Source organism: Homalodisca vitripennis, chromosome 6 (genome assembly GCF_021130785.1).
Source record: "Homalodisca vitripennis isolate AUS2020 chromosome 6, UT_GWSS_2.1, whole genome shotgun sequence".
Classification (NCBI taxonomy): domain Eukaryota; kingdom Metazoa; phylum Arthropoda; class Insecta; order Hemiptera; family Cicadellidae; genus Homalodisca; species Homalodisca vitripennis.
This window is the reverse complement of record NC_060212.1, coordinates 119,719,262-119,734,573: the sequence shown is the minus strand read 5'-3', so window position 1 is coordinate 119,734,573 and position 15,312 is coordinate 119,719,262. Positions and strand designations below refer to the sequence as shown.

At 33.1% G+C, this 15,312-nt stretch overlaps 1 long non-coding RNA gene across 1 annotated transcript; it reads left to right on the top strand.

Moving 5' to 3' along the window:
- The first annotated feature begins 7,671 nt into the window (after window positions 1-7,671).
- On the top strand, window positions 7,672-15,312 carry LOC124364837. Its single transcript, XR_006922670.1, has 3 exons — window positions 7,672-7,780; window positions 7,882-7,965; window positions 15,204-15,312. It is a non-coding gene; the product is annotated as an uncharacterized LOC124364837 (long non-coding RNA).

Genomic DNA, 15,312 nt, shown 5'->3' with positions numbered 1-15,312 from the left:
TGACGTTGGTATATTAAAGTTCAGCTTACAGAGCATCTGTGTACAAAGTTTCATTGCGGGCACTTGTTTGGTTTAGTCTCAGGAGCGACACTTTTATACGAGAACGCCCCGTCTAACGGTGCATTTAATTTTGACGATAGGACCTCTGACGGCCGACACCACCTATTTGACGTTGGTATATTAAAGTTCAGCTTACAGAGCATCTGTGTACAAAGTTTCATTGCGGGCACTTGTTTGGTTTAGTCTCAGGAGCGACTTTTATACGAGAACGCCCCGTCTAACGGTGCATTTAATTTTGACGATAGGACCTCTGACGGCCGACACCACCTTTTTGACGTTGGTATATTAAAGTTCAGCTTATAGAGCATCTGTGTACAAAGTTTCATTGCGGGCACTTGTTTGGTTTAGTCTCAGGAGTTACTTTTATACGAGAACGCCCGTCCTAACGGTGCATTTAATTTAATATACCTTTTTTGACGTTGGTAATATTAAAGTATATTAACGGGAATTCTTTGTGGTAAGTAATAAATACGATTAACTGTGTAGATTTTGTGAAAGATCGTTTTTTAATAATTAGTTTTATACTATTATTTCAGATTTTGAATGTTTGTTAGCGCCTTCAGATTGTTGACATGCAAAATTGTTGCACGGAATACAGACTGACGATAAAGTGACGCTAACTTCACGGTGGTAAACATACCCTAACCTAAAATGTTTCTCTTTTTTATACATCATTTTATGGCATTGGGAGAACTCATGCTGCCTCGTACTTTAAATTTAAATCGTGGTTGTCTCTATATTAGAACAAGATTTAATGACAAAACACATGTATTTTATAACTTTTTATTTGAATTTTAGTGTAATTTTATTTTCTTTAAAGCAGGATTTTAGATTTATAAGAATTATAAATGGGTTTTGTCTATCTTGATGTGCCTGTGGAGGAACTGTCCAGCAATCTGAACTTGTCACTTCTTGCCCTGCGACGTGACGTGGCTGATGTTGTTCTTCTCTGGAAGATAGTGAATGGTCACATGAACTGTCCAGATCTCCTAGCTGAAATCGACCTCAGAGTTCCTGCAAACACAAGATCTCGAGATCTGCTGGGTCGAAGATACCACTCAACCAACTTCGACTTCAACAGTCCTTTCGCAAGGTTTATTCGCCTGGGAAATAAAGTTGCGTCTGGGTGTGACCTGTTCTTTGATGGACTTCACCAGGTTCGTCGGCAGGCCTCCTCTCTTCTTCTTTCTGTGAAAGACTAGAAATTAAGACCTAGTTAGCTTTAAGCTGTGTTAAGTGCATGTTCATTGTATTGTATGTTGTATTTATTGAATTTCTACTGTTATTTGTTAAATATTATATATTATATTTTAATTTATTAGCACTATTTATTTATGTTCGCTCTTATCAATCTTATACTTTCGTTAGCTAGTTGATTGCTTGTTCCTGTTGCACAAAAAGTTTTTATAAATGTTTTTTTTTCCTTTACGTAATTATTTATTATTCTACATTTGTTGACATCTACCTATACTTTAGTTGTTTTTTTATGTAAAGTACAATTTATTTAAAATCATTTTTCTGAGTTGTTTCCATACTCGAGTAATTATTGTTGTTTGTTAATCTTTATTTTTATTTTTATCTTTATTTTTTGTTATGTTTTGGATATTTATAACTTGTTATATCTTTGGATACTTATTATTTATTATCAAATTTTTGTATACCTATTTTGTTACTTTATGTAGATTTTTTCATCTGATTGTATTAATTTTATTTTCCGCTGTATTCTACCATCTATGCTTGTCTTTGTAAATTGGCTGCTGCCGTTGGAAATAAATAAATAAAAATATAGGGTTGTTGGTGAGGTTATAGGAGACTTCTCGCCAGGGAGCACATCAGTCATTCGAGGAGGACCAAAGCTGAAAAGATATCTACCAGGAAACATGAATATTGTGTTCAAGCTGCACTGCAATAACTTATTCTATTTAACATGTATGTTTTAGTAAGTTATAAAAATTATTAAATTCTTTGTATATTTTAATATTGTCTAACTGTGATATTGTCATTAAAATTTGATATTTATATCTCGAGTTCTTATTGGTAATTTGAAAACATTGGTTTCTGGCATATTCATATTATGGGCACGTAAAATACGTTTTTTGATGATGTCGAAGGAAACATTTCGGACATAAAGCTGTAAAACTGAATTATTGTAAGTAAATTACTGTTAGTGTTGCAAAATTTCCAGTAATTTTAAAAAATGATGAAATTTTCCCAGGTTATATTACCAGTGATAATTCCAAACAGATAGCTCAAAAAACTAAATTAATAGGTAAAAACAGAAGTTATATAGTTAAATCGAACTCAAAAATTGAAATATATATTAAAATAAAATTAGAATTAAATAAAGTTCTTGAAATTTATCATTTTAAAGACAAAATCGCCCAAATTAATAGACCAATGTGGTAATTTTGAAATAAAATTAAACAAATAGTTTTATATGTTTAAAAATTATTATTGTTATTATTGATTGAATACTTAAGAAAAATAACTAGAAAGTAAAATGTTATAAAGATTAAATCAAAACTACTAAAAGGCAAAAGGTTTAATGGGTTATATAGTGTGTTTACTTTCCATATTCGATCTTTTTAAGTCCCCTAGTCACTGTTACCCTCAATGCCCATTAAAATCTTGATCCTTATCCTTTTCTTCTGCAGTTATAAATCGAAAAAAATCATCTTCATCGTTACTCGACTCGATCTTATCATCTTCAATATCAAGAATTTCTACGTCTTCTTACCAGCCTCCCGTTTCCTTTGGGTTGCCTTCTGCTTAATAGCTTGTTTCTTTCTTCTCCTTACTTGCTTGTTTTCTTTCTTCTCCTATTTTGGAGGTGGAGCGTTTAGAGCTTCCACTTGTAAGAAAGAATTGTCAGTTTCGATACTCGCTCAGACCAAGATCATAGAAAACGTACGAAATGCACACTCTGTGGCAGCTGAAGTTACTACGGTGTCCCAAATATTCTTTTAGCTAAATCTGCTATGTCAGAAGTACCTCTCCACTACGAAAAAGGCTTTGATAATTTAATCTTTATCGTCCGTCCCTTCCAAAAGAAACTTTCTTGAGAATAAGCCTTCCTTGTCTTTATAGTTAGCTAAACCTTCCCCTTTACGTCCAAACTCATCTGCTGAGCACAATCATAAAAAGAGTCTAGTAGTTCCGCAGGGTCGAGCAAACTTCCCTGCATTGTAGAGTCCAGCATAACTGCTGCGAGATGGATTGGTCGAATGCCAAAATATTTTCTCTCTAATAACTTCTCCTTGACTTTCTTTTCATCACAATTTTGCGTGAGTGATGTTGGTAAGTTTTTTCATACTTTTCTCTAGTTCATTTAATTTCCTGACCACCCTATTAGAAGATCATTAAATTGAATCCATGTAAGCATATTTACCATTTTTTCTGTTCTAACCCAAAATATAACATCGTCTATTAGTTTCTTTTAAATGGATGGGTCTAGATCAGTCTTTTCATTGACGGCCAATATTTGGAGGACCACATTGTTCTATTGCAGACTCTTCAACATCGTAAAAGGTGGCTGCCCCATCTGGTCTTCTCAGGCATCTTAAAGAGATATTTGATCATCGAACTTTTCTCAGAAGAAAGTTCATCGAAAACAGCTTTCAATATGTGACAGTTTTTAATAGTCTACTATATTTATTACCTCTGCAAAGAAACTTTTTAAATCCTAAGATGTCAGCACACAGTAAGTGGAAAAGGTGAGCAATGCAGCTTAATGGTTCTATATGACGATAGGTTTCTTTCATCAGTGTTAAGGCTATCTTCATGTTTGGGGCATTGACAGCAATAACCACCATCATCTTATCAAGAGCACGCTTCTCGATGGCAGATCCAATGATCTCTGCCAGGTATTCAGCATTGTCTCTCGATTTTGGTCATTTTTAATTTACAAAAATGGTTCTGGTATTGAAATAGTATAATAGATTTTAGATTCGTTCCTAATATTGCTCTAAATAATACTAAATAGTCCGTCAATATTTGCAATTATTGGCCTAAAAATTACAAATTGTAAAATTGAAAAACAAAAAAAAAAAAACAGTAAATTTATAAAATAGGAACTTCTTTAATATGGTAGACCTAGAATGTTTGAACATGAGTTCTAAAGAGAAATTACTTGTTGAAATATCCCTGGGTTCTAAATGTTTGAGTTTTTAATAAAGGATTATAAATCAAAATCCATTTAGTTATATAAATGTCCAGGGTGTTGTTTATACAGGAAACTAATGCATGGAATGACAATTTTCAGTTATTAAAAATGTACGAATTTACTTTGTTAACCTAGTTTCAAGGTTCTTTAATTGTTAGTAAGTGTTAAAACGTGTTAAGTATTAAAGTCTAAAATTTTTCATAAATTCGTCATTTTTGGGAATTTTCGGGACTCAAAGAAATATTCTCGGCAATATTCTCATTTTATAAATTCCTTCCCACTGGGAATACTTCAGACTCTCATCACTAATTTATTAGGTACTGTGAATGTTAATTCATTCTTGTCTTCTATATTTTGTATTTTTAATCAAAGAATGTTTTGGTATTGATTTACTATTTTTCTATACCACCTCCTTTTTTTATTTGAAAAATAACTGTTAAATTTTGAATCGTATAATTGTTTGATATTCTTTAATATTTTCAAAACTTATTTGGAATTACTCAGATTGCCTTCTAAACCTGCTACTTTAGGTAAGTTATCTGCTTTTTTTGTTTCAAAAAGTGGCCTGGTATGTACTGCAAAACTATATTTTTTATACTTCAAAAGTTCAGAAACTATTGACAATACTATACTATGATTTCCTGGTCTTTCAAATCTTTTTTTATGGCTAGGATTGCTGCTTGGGAATCTGTAACAATTACGAATTCAGTTTTGTCTAAGTTCTTAATTTAATGCATTTCCAAATTGCTATCAATTCTGCAGTGTAACTGGAATCAGCGATAACTTGGCTAAAATATTAGGTTGAGGTATACAGGGTGTATCAAAAAGAATCATCCGATTTGGCATGTCTATATTTCGAACAGTAGTAAACATACACAATTACTAATTTTTTTGGCTGAAAGGGAAACTCAAAAAGTTTTGTTTCATACCTTTTCAAAGGTGTTCAATATGTCCACCTTTAGATGCACGGCATATGTCTATGCGGTATTCAAATTCATCCCACACTGAAAAATGGACCGTACACGTTTTTTTTCCGTGAAACTGCGCAAAACAAATTAAATTTTGGTGAGTCTCTTTCATGTTGCACACTTTCAAGTGGTTTTTCTGTGCCCCATATTCTAACGTTTATGGCGGTTTACCTTTCCATTTAAATGAAATGTTGCCTCGTCGCTAAACACTATGCGCGATACAAAATGTTCATCGTCCATCATCTTATCAAGAACGAAGTTACAAAACTCCACGCGTCGTTCTTTATCACACTCACGAAGAGCTTGCAGTATCTGAAGTCTGTATCCTTTCATGCGTAATCGTAGACGCAACACACGCCAGACGGACATAGGAGGCACGTTGAGCTGTCGAGCAGCGCGGCAAACAGATTTCTGAGGGCTGCGTGTGAAACAATGGCAGACGGCCTGGGACGGCCTGGTGGGGGGCCTTTACACAGAAAACCTGTTTTCTTGAACTTGTGCATACCATCGTCTAATGCTCTGTGATGTAGGAGGATCAACACAATACTTATTAATGAAGTCACGCTGAACAGTTATTAGAGACTCACACTACGAAAAACTTAGAACACAAAACGCTTTTTGTCGTGCATACGCCATTTTCACTAGAAGTTAAGTAGGCGTTCACTCATGCGCGCTGCTGCTACCTAGCGGGACCCATGTAAAACTTTAAAAGGTACTCTTTTCAACAGTACGTTGTTGGCGCATTTAGCTCAAAAAACAGAATAGTTATGATTTTATTAAATCGGATGATTCTTTTTGATACACCCTGTATATAGAAGGCAGCGCCTGCTCCATTTTGTGTTTTAGAAACCATCTTTAAGTTCCACTTCCGGTGGGTTGACAGCTCAATTCGCTATTATTTTGCTGGTGGTATTTTTCTATTTATAATAATTAATACTTCCTTTTTTAAAGTGTAAAAATATTTATAATGTGTTGTAAAATTCCTATTTAATCTTTATTCATAATATTCTGTTACGAAAACTAATTAGATTTAAGTGTAATAAAATAGATATCTCAAAGGTTAACCCTTCATCCATAAATATAGATTTATTTAAAAGTGTGTGCTATGACCATTGTTAGTGGCATGAAAAAAATTACATGATAAACCTAGAAAACTTTTCCTGGTGGAAATAAAGACGACGACCAAAACCAAACTGGTTAGCAACTTGTGCCAAATAGAAATAAGATACATTTGCCTTTAAGTAAATTTTCTAACACAATTACGTCTTTGTAAACTTCGAAGAGGAAATAAACGAGTATTTAGATTTTTACTTCAACTCGATTTCTCTTTACAAAAATTCTAACCGTATGAAGTTCATTCAGTTATAATTTACAATCCCAATCTTCACACTTCTCCTGGCTACGGCTCTATTACACGAAAAATAATGAAAGAACTTCCAAGAAAAGCGATTATATTCTTAACATTCTTATTTAACCCCATATTGAGACTGGAACAAATGTACCACTTCAATTATAAAAAGCCCAGCTGATTGTCACACCAAAACTTGGGAAGCTTGTCCACCTAGCTGATCTCATACAGACCAAGAAGCCTCTACCTATTATTTCAGTACTGTTTGAAAAGCGTCTTCTGAAAAGATTATAATTATTAATCGATGAAGATTTTCTAGTACCTGCTCATGAGTTTCGTTTTAGGTAGAAACAAAAAAGTCCATCGAGTAGTTGAAATGATGCTGGGGTCCTTTGGAAATAAAGGTTATTGTTACCAACCTTTTTAGATGTCAGTCAAGCGTATGATAAGGTGTGGCATACTGGTTTATTATACAAAATTAAGAGGTTTATGTTCCATTCTATTTTTAATATTAAAATTATATCTTATAACCATCATTCCAAATAAAATATTAAGTCCTTACTCAGCTACATTCAAGACAATCCGGAGTTTCTCAAGGAAGTGTACTTGGTCAATTTTTATACTTGCTATAATATACCACTGACCGCCTAGAAAATGAACATACTCAAATTGCAACTTTCGCAGATGATACTACAGTTTTGTCAGTTCATGAAGATCGCGTTCGACCATCTCATTACTTACAATAGAGTTTAATTTTAATTACAAGTTTATTTTAATACATAGGGAATCAAAATTAACCAAAATTAATCAGCTCACTTAACGTTTACATTACATAAATGTTTTTTCTCTAGTTACATTGAATAACGTTCCTTGGTTGTAATGCTGTAGAGTTTATTGAGAATCAATACATATTTTTGTAATACTATTCTTCGGTGTATAAAATAGTGGATTTTTTAAATAGAAAAATGTAAATCTTTAAGCATGGATTTATTTTGACATCAGCATAATATTATTAGTTGTATTTTATTATATATATAGTAAGTGGAATTATATACATCAAAACAAAGTGTTACTTGAGCGTCTACCATTTCCGGTTTGTTTTTATGGTGTGTTGGTGGGGAGGTTTACTGGCTTGTTCCCTTCACATCCGCCTTGATCATTTCATTTTCTCTGGACTGACGTGGTGAAGCAGACGTTGAAGAATCTTTTGTAATCCACCTTTAGAACAGAATGCGAGCTAAGGTAACTTATTTGTTTAAATCTAGTTTTTTTTACCATCCAGATATTAATATTGTTTGGGTATAATATTTAGTGAACTATCAATAATTATTGTTTTTCTCTAGTGGAGGAAGAAGCGCATGCGGAGGTTGAAGCGAAAGAGGAGGAAGATGAGGGCGAGGTCCAAGTAGATCGTTTCCCTTTCATACGTAAGTGTTCAGTATTTATTATGGATTTATTTGTGTCGTTTCTTATTAATCCAAGGTTTATAATAATAGCAAATTCTACTTATTTAATGTGAATCAGTGGTAGCATAGATATTGAAAGTGCACATGGTCCTATACTAAACCATGCTGATTGGTACCTATTAATTAATCGGTTTTAATCTAATAGGATTCTTTACTGGCGAAATAACATTAGCCTAGTGCTGTAAGGACTCCCTTCTAAAAATTCAAATCTAATAATTATTGTTACCTGTATGCTAATATGTGGGATTTGGTTCCTGGAATACAATTTTGTACATTTTAGCCTACTGTTAGTGGTAATATGGGGCCATGATGATAATTGAATCATCAATATTTCTGATCTAATGAACCTTAATAATATAAATGGTTAAATATAGGCTAGTATGTAACCATGTGGTTTGTCAAATACAATTTTGTACAATATTTTAGCTTACTGTTTTGGGTGTGATGTAAGTTAATAACCGGCCATGACTGTAATAGAATAATTGATATTTCTGATTACCTAACTACCGCGGCTAATAATAAAAATCTTACGGTTACACCAAACTGAACTACGATAGTTCAGCTATGTTTTCTTCTAAAGTAGTAGTAATAAATTAAAAATAATCGGGGAGACTTTAATAAGAGGACCACAGTTGATATTCCGTTATTTGTATGAAACAATTCAATATATTATTCAACTTTAATATGTAAAAATTACACACAATGGAGAGTTTAAATAAATTACCGTTACAAGAGGAATCTCGTTTATTACAAATTTAAAAACTAAATTTAATACTAACATTACAAAACGACAAAACCAACTATTGCCTAGACTAGTATCAAAGAAACCTTACAATATTTATAACTTGTCCAGATAGATATCAATGGGTAACCGCTTTTGTGAAATGAAGGAAAGATTTCTCCCTATGGGTTACCAGGAACCAAACCCATGTGGTGAAGCCACTTTAACAAATCTTGGTAAATATTAAGATCAGCGACTACCGCTCCGATCGCCGTAAGGTTTTTCGTACTAACACAGGTTAACGTAATTTCACAGAAAAAAATAGTCCCGATTATCGCTAACATATAAAAACCAGTTTTACGGCAGTACAATGTTGGCAATACAAAACACATAAATAACAAGATTTTCGACTATCAAACTAAAAACAATGGCCGACCATGGACGTTTTGATGAATTGACAGTAGCCACGTGACAAACAGAAAGGTTTTCGATTGGCCGGACGGGTCACGTGACCTATAGGACGGCTCCGATTGACCGCCAGACATACACAAACAAACCCACATGGACAAGGAATAATTAGTGAAGTTATTGACATGGCTTGCGATGGTTCTTGTCACACGCTAAAAAGACCCTAGCTTGCCTATTCAAAATTCAGATCACGCGATGCTTGCCCGCTGCGCAGCACTTCGCGCTGCTTGCTCTTATACAAAAAAAATTAACTCGAGCTTGCAAAGTCCAAGCCCAGATCACACATGACTGCTTACACACACAACACTCAGACAGAACTAACGCAGGTTTCATTACATGCAAAAGATAAGCGGCGCGCGTTTATTACTGATAAGATAAGACGAGTTTATACTAGAATTAGTACATGGGCTACTACCCTACGAACTAATAACACCAAAAAAACTAATAAATGCATTGTCAGTCAGGTTTTTCAAATTTTATTTTTTCCAAAATTTTTTTTTGGGGGGAGGAGTAAACGGCTACGGCGATAATCGGGACTACTTTTTTCGGTGAAATTACGTGCCCTACGAACTAATAACACCAAAAAAACGAATAAATGCACTGTCAGTCAGGTTTTTTAATTTTATTTTTTCCAAAAATTTTTTTTGGGGGGGGGGGGGGGAGTAAACTGCTACGGCGATAATCGGGACTATTTTTTTTCGGTGAAATTACGTTAACCTGTGTTAGAATGCAAAAAATTACGGCGATCGGAGCGGTAGTCGCTGAGCTTAAGATTTACCCAAATCTTGTCACTTGTGAGAAATATCTCTAACACATTTTCCTTATATTCGTCGCCATTTCCAAAGTCAAAATATTAAATAGGCTACTTCTTGTTTATTGTTTACATTAAAATTACTGTAAACTAATAAATTGGAATCATGTGCTGAGTTAAATAAATTTTATTATCGAATTATTCCTTTAGATAAAAACATTGCACTATTCGATAAAAACAACTGAATAAGGAGTGTAGGCCGCTTATTAAAGTTACGCAAATTGTCACAATTTGTGGAAATAGCTCATCAAAACACTAAAAATAATTTTAGTATCAACTACAAATCAAATTTAAAACAAACCATTTTTGGGGTTCCTCAAGGTTCCATATTGGGACCTCTGCTATTTCTCTGCTACCTAAAAGGTCTTCCTGAATGGGAAAAATTATGTTTATATGCTGATGATGCCACTCTGCGAATAAGCGCACCATCTAAGTATGACATTGAAATGGATGCGTTTCTTAGTCTATCCAATTTAAGTCAATTTTTCCAAGAAAATAATTTAATTCTAAATCCAACCAAAACAAACTATATTGAATTTAATACTAACCGGTGTAGAAACAAAATTAATCCTAGTATACAAATGGATCAAATTTCTATAGCAAAAGTCGAGGAGGTAAAATTTCTGGGATTAACATTGGATAGCTCATTGTCATGGAATAAACACATAGACAATGTACTTTCAAAAATGGGTTCTGGTCTTTATGCTCTTCGAAGAATATCAAAATTATGTACAAACAATACTTTGAAGTCAGTATACTTTTCTCATATTCATTCACATATTGTTTTTGGTATTGCCCTATATGGATCAACTTCAATTAGAAATTTAAATTCAATCCTAACTGTACAAAAAAAAGGCAATTCGTATTATGCTCGGCTTACAATGGAATGAATCCGTAAAAAACCACTTTGCTCAATTAGAAATCATGACTGTCTATAGTGCATACATATATGACACTATACTGTCAGTGAAAAATCGAATAAATGATATTGAAAAATGTGGTAAAAACCACTCATATAATACAAGAAATAGAAATAATATGGCAGTCATCTGACATAATTTGGAATTTTTTTTGTAAAAAACCAAAATACATGGGAGCTAAATTCTTCAACTTGTTGCCAAACTACATAAAATTACTGGAAAATAATAATTTATTCAATGTTAAACTAAAAAAATATTTAACTAACCTTCCCCTGTATTCGTTTTCTGAATTTTTTGAAATCCATGGTGGAAAACATGGATAAAAACAGTTTTATTACATTTTTTTTTCTTTAACTTTAATTTTTAAATTTTCATTTGTAATTTTAATGATTTTAGTATGAAACTTATATTATATAATGAATTGTGACCTGTTACTATTGTTAACAATGATGTTAATGTTAATAATGTTATTATTATAGTATTATATTGGATTGACACCATTCTTATATACACCATGTGTATTAATATGAATAAAGATGTTTCTGATTCTGAATTTTTTATAATCCATTTTAAACATTGTTATTTGTAACATTAATACAAAATAATAAATACAACACTGGCAATAATTAATTTTAAATTAATAACTATAATTGTGATTTTGTATTCAATAAGTTAACTCTTTGAACTTGAAGTCTTTTTTTTATGTAAATATGTACAATATGACAAGTAACAAAATAAGTTGAAATTACTGAAAACTAAACATCAAAATTAAATGCATGTCTTATTTATGAAATCACATAGGCTAGTTGGTCTAAAATATACCAACAGGAATAGAAAGACGGTGGAACTGAAGTGACAAAAGTGGTGAGGATAGTGTGCAAGTGATGGTAGCGCATGGGTTCCATCAGCAATGTAGTCGGTTGGTGCTGACCGCCTTATAAGCGATGTACACAACACTATATTCGTCTCTGAAAGAGAGATAAAATCTTCCTATCATACATAATTGTGCACGCATTGTTCTCTTCATTTGTCCGATTGCGGTGTCAGTGACAGTTGCTGAAAAAAAGTGATCATCTGTTGTCTGTGCTTTGTAACTAATGATATTTTTTCTACAGTGCTTTTAAGGCTATTTTTGTAACTGTTGTACATTGTTTGTATATTTTAAGGAGGGATAGCAGGGTTGTCTATTTTTACTTGATTATTGAGTGGGGGAAAACTTTTAACCAACTGTAAATTTTATTAATTAATGGAATTTGAGCGAAACTCAGTTCATATGACTTGATGATGTGACGAGTAATCTAACTATTCATACTGTAAATGTAGATCATTTCTATAAAAGCATGAAACTATAAGAATTTATACTATAGTATATATATATATATATATTAGAGAGAGATTGTATACCTGACCTTATTTAACAGGTTTGCTATTAGGGTTAATTGGGCATTCTCAGAAATTTATTAATGCTTCTGATTTTTTTTTTTTTTTTTTATTAATATCAAGTTTAAAGGTGGAAGGATTTTTAAATGCGTCTGATGTGTGGAAGTTAAATCTCAAATAATTCAATGCATTACATATTCGAGAATCGATTAGCTGGATATGACAATCTAATTTTTTATATTTATGTTTCTGCATCAACATGCTGTACTTATTCTCTGGTGGCAACTGATCGCCAATATGCTAATTACTGAATAAAAATTGTGATCTTGTTGTATTATGTACGTGTTAACCCATAAATTAACAAGTTAGTCAACAAATTATCTAAGTAATGTTAGTAGTATTTTGCTTTCAGTTATGTGTGTATTTATATTCATCGCAGTGAGTTTATTGCATACTATTACAATCAGGGCTGATCAAATTAACTTAATGAATTGTTGATCAAAAACATAACTTGTAGAAAGAATTAAAGCACTAAATGAGGACATTATTCTTTAGCCGTCTTATTCTGGTGGTTTTTTATTTTTATTTAGGCCTACTGACCACATCATATTATCCGCATGCCACACCACTTCTTTTGTTTGATGAACCGATATAAGAATATCATTGGTTATTGATTTATTTTGACGTACCAGTAAGATTAAACGCCGGGGCGGCAAATCACGAATTTGACGTTACCAACGTATTCTGCTCACCCTCCTGAACAAAAAATATATATAGTACTATGGGGTGCAAATGACAAATAACATAATTTTAGGGGGTATATTGATAAGTGGTTAAGTTCCTAATGTTTTAATGTTCAGTTTGTGTGCTGTGTCTGGATAATCTGTTTACTTGAATATTATCTGCCGCCGGGACTGATAGCAGCCTGATAATGTACCTGTTATCTGAGTTCTCCGGGGCATGGGTCAGTTCTACACAAGATATCGTGTTCAGTAGGTCGGATTGAGTGAGTGCGTTTACAATGATGAATCAACCATCCACTAGTTCAACCAACCCTAGGGGCCGGGACTGATAGCAGCCTGATAATGTACCTGTTATCTGAGTTCTCCGGGGCATGGGTCAGTTCTACACAAGATATCGTGTTCAGTAGGTCGGATTGAGTGAGTGCGTTTACAATGATGAATCAACCATCCACTAGTTCAACCAACCCTAGTGAATTGTGTGTGTCGGAGTGTTTCGTAGGGCACGTAAAGAGTTTATGTTTTAACCGAAACGAAATTATCTCTTTTTTAATTGAACATGGAATTTAAAAAAATGAGTGTATGTGTTCGTCGTGCCGTCGAGTGGTGTTTTTAAACCGGGAGACTTTGTCGTTTCGTTGTGATAGACGACTTTTTTGTTGCTGCTGCTCAGCTGTATCCGTCAACACACTAATGGTATGTGTTCTCTGATCCATCTATATATTTGAGTTTTTCATGATTTATTTAGTTTTTTAACTTTATATAATTGCCTTTGCATTACATTTCAATTTATATTTTTGATCAGCCCCTCTAGTATTTTATATTTTACTGATAGGTACTATCTCGAGGGATGTTTTTCTTTTATTGACATCAGCGCGGGGCAGCACCGAAGGTGCTGTCGAAGCCCGCGCTGATGGCCGGAGGCACTCGTAATTAATTTTTTCTCGAAATTAAGAAAAACATTATTTATTTTGATAAAAATTCTGCTCATTTCTGTATTATTTTTCATTTACGTTTGCAAAGATGGCGGCGCAACCGATGACGTCATCACGAGGTTCAATCATTGGCCACAAAAGGTCACGTGACGCTAGACGTGGATGTAGAACATGGAGATATTACTGAAAAGTTATTTCATTTTTCATATTCTAGAACTTTTTTATTTCTCATTTCCACCCCATCAAACCTTATACTTTTTTGTTCTATATGACGATTCCAATAAGTTTTTAACGCAAAACTCGTATTTTTCCGCCCCGGCCGTTAATATGATAATTACCTATTTTGACACTACATAGTAAAATTTACTTCCCAATGGTATACATTTAAGCATTCCTACACATCCAGGGCGCTTTTGTAAATTATAATGCACACAGCAAACTAAAATAAGACAACATGGATATTCAAGTGTGTCCAGTTTAGGACAATTTCTCTGACATGGACATATCTGTATGCTGTATTACATTCATTCTCTATATCTCAAACATTTAGAAATTTCATTCCAGAAAATTTGTATCAAACCTGTTTAATTAACCCTTTGCAGGTGACAAAAAACCTCAGAGCTTGAAACATGGTGGTCAGAGATGTATGCAGTGGTAGATGTTGTGGTGACAGCAGTCAGCGGTGCATACTCAGTTTACTTGTAGCCGTTTTTTGTTTGCACTTGCACTAATTGCTTTTTAAAACATATTTTATGCATTGTTTACATTTATGGGGATAAATAAATATCTCTAGTGATATTTCTTTACTAAAACTGGACATGGTACCACTGAAGCTTTTATACTTCGTCATTCGTTATTTGAGCACGTTAATGATCACAAATCCTCTGGGTATAAGTTATGGCTTAATGGAACAATAATAATTATATTTACTGGATACAAATATATTTTTTTAGACATTCAACAAAAGATGCAGTTTAGGTTTAAAAAATTGTCATACTATTAATGTACTTTTTACATGGTGGAATTCAAGGAGGTTAGAAAAATGCATATATTATATAAAAAAAATATAATGCTTTCGGGGTTTGTATAGTGATTCTGTTGTAATTTCATCTGAAAAGGCACACAACTTTTTGAAAGGTTAATATTTTTTTTTTTTATATTTAGTATTACTGTAGTAATATTTATTATATTGTACAATCTAACAAGTTATTTTGTCTGTTCCAGGAGGGGTGATCAAGATGGCACTACACTTCAAAAACGTTGTGTTTCAAACATTTTTTTATTAATTGTTTTAAAAATTGACAAATAAAATGTTGTTTTGGTCATTCCTAAA